The 2560-nt window shown below is 41.7% G+C and overlaps 1 non-coding gene across 1 annotated transcript; it reads right to left on the bottom strand.

Annotated features, from left to right (window-relative positions):
• Nucleotides 1–1874: 1874 nt before the first annotated feature.
• Nucleotides 1875–1993, bottom strand: LOC133473917 (5S ribosomal RNA). Its single transcript, XR_009787276.1, has one exon. It is a non-coding gene; the product is annotated as a 5S ribosomal RNA (ribosomal RNA).
• Between the last annotated feature and the right edge of the window lie 567 nt (nt 1994–2560).

Here is a 2560-nt window from a genome sequence, read left to right as displayed (position 1 = left end):
CGTAAGCCACATGGTTACCTGAAAAGCAACATTTTATATTTAAAAAATATCAAATTTCGCTTAAAAATATCGAGCGGATCGCGTCATTTTTTATTCTCCAATTGTGGCTGGTCTATTTTGGAGTTTTTGTGTGATGATGCAAACTCATTCTCAACACTACAAATATGTGATCAGATCATAGATTTTGAAAGTTAACACACGAGAGAATTTGAGACTTGCACGCTGCCAAAACTCAGACAAGAGCATGCAAAATCCTCTGGACCCTCCACATCCTGGTCACCAACTCTTCAGAAACAGAGTCATCTTTATTTGCCATGTATGTCCAAAAAACACACAAGGAATTTGTAGTTGGAGCCACTCTCGTACGACAACAGACAGTCAATTGACAGAGAACACTTTTGAGACATAAAGACGTTGACAAAAAACAGTCACTGAGCAATTTAGGGTTGCTAGCTATCGTAATGCCGGTTCATTTTTTTTGGACAATTGTGCAAAAAGATGCAGAGTCCTCTAGCATTTAGAGCAGTTCGAAAGACTAATATTGCAATAGTCCGGTGCAATGACCATTGTGCAAAGGGCGCCGAGACTTCAAGCGAGTAGTGCGATAATCTGGGACAACGTTTATTGTGCAAATGTAGATTCTCTTCAGTGTGCAATTGGAGCAGATGCTACTAGCATGAGTGGCCAGTATTGGTCAACAACAGATATGCAAATAGTGCAGCGTGGCGAGACTACTACAATGAGTGCACGAGTCATATATAATTGTCTTCTTCCAGCTCCTTCCCCCAGGCAAGTGCTATCGAACAATGCAAACAAAAACTAGCAGACATTCCAACACTTTCGTCCCGCTTACCGTTAACTTCTTAAACAGTTCACTTACAATTGCATTGTAACATGCTGCCAATTTGTCTTGAGATTGTTGTCCCATCTCTGTCGGGCCAATTATACATTATTCGTGCATTCACTGTAGTAGTCTCGCCACTCTGCACAATTTGCATATCTGTTGTTGACCAATACTGGCCACCTCATGTGGTTGAGAAGTATCTGCAACCATTTGCACAATGGACACAGTTCAGATTATCGCACTACGATTCGCTTTATACTGCTTAAATTTCTCAAAGTCTCTTCACGTTTTGCACAATTGTCACTGTACCAGATTATTGCTCGATCAGTCATTTCAAATTGCTCTAAATTGCTAGAGGACTCTGCATCATTTGCACAATTGTCAAAAAATAACACAAAATTTGCATTGACATGACCACATTACCGCTAACCTTTCATTGCTCAGTGATTCTCTGTACTTTGGTCTCATGTGATTATGTCTCCAAAGTATTTTCTGTCAAATGGCTATCCGTTATCGCACGAGAGGGGCTCCAAGTACCGGAGACAAATTCCTTGTATGTTTCTGACATACTCGGCAAATATAGATTCTGATTTTAATTCTGCTGATTCGATGAATTTATCTAATCTACTCCTTCTAATACTGCCATTCACTCGACTGTAATGTATCCTCGGAAGTGGTTCGGTTCATAAACCGTGGCTTTGAGGTCCACACAATAATGTGCAATAATTACGTATCATTTAAAGATCCATACCTTCGATCCTTAGCCTCGAGCGAATTAAAAGCACTGATGTGATAAAATCGTGACGTATCACGGATACTAATATATATATATAATATATATAATATATATATGTAGATATATGTGTGTATAGATACTGTCGGAAAAGGAGATACGGGATGTTTAAAAAAGGTACGTGAAGATTCTGTCTCCTAATAAAGAGATGGTAAGTCATAAGAGAGAGAATGACTGCATTATAATTTAGGTCAACCACCGATAAGAAAACGATTCCACGAGAATCTAAAGTGAAAAAGCTTACAGCACCTGGTATTCCCAGGCAGTCTCCCATCCAAGTACTAACCAGGCCCGCCCCTGCTTAGCTTCCGAGATCAGACGAGATCGGGCGTTCTCAGGGTAGTATGGCCGTAAGCCACATGGTTACCTGAAAAGCAACATTTTATATTTAAAAAATATCAAATTTCGCTTAAAAATATCGAGCGGATCGCGTCATTTCCATCCATCCATCCATTTTCTGAGCCGCTTCTCCTCACAGTCGCGGCGTGCTGGAGCCTATCCCAGCTGTCATCGGCAGAGGCGGGGTACACCCTGAACTGGTTGCCAGCCAATCGCAGGCACATAGAAACTAACAACCATTCGCACTCACAGTCATGCCTACGGCAATTTAGAGTCTCCAATAATGCATGTTTTTGGATGTGGAGGAAACCGAGTGCCCGGAGAAAACCCACGCAGGCACGGGGAGAACATGCAAACTCCACACAGGCGGGGACGGGGATTGAACCCCGCACCTCAGAACTGTGAGGCTGACGCTCTAACCAGTCAGTCCACCGTGCCGCCTTCGCGTCATTTTTATTCTCCAATGTTGCTGGTCTATTTTGGAGTTTTTTGTGTGGATGATGCAAACTCATTCTCAACACTACAAATATGTGATCAGATCATAGATTTTGAAAAGTTAACACCACGAGAGAATTTGAGAACTT

Source organism: Phyllopteryx taeniolatus, unplaced genomic scaffold, assembly GCF_024500385.1.
Source record: "Phyllopteryx taeniolatus isolate TA_2022b unplaced genomic scaffold, UOR_Ptae_1.2 contig_665, whole genome shotgun sequence".
NCBI lineage: Eukaryota > Metazoa > Chordata > Actinopteri > Syngnathiformes > Syngnathidae > Phyllopteryx > Phyllopteryx taeniolatus.
The sequence above is the reverse complement of the archived record's forward strand: the minus strand, read 5'-3'. Positions and strand labels throughout refer to the sequence as shown.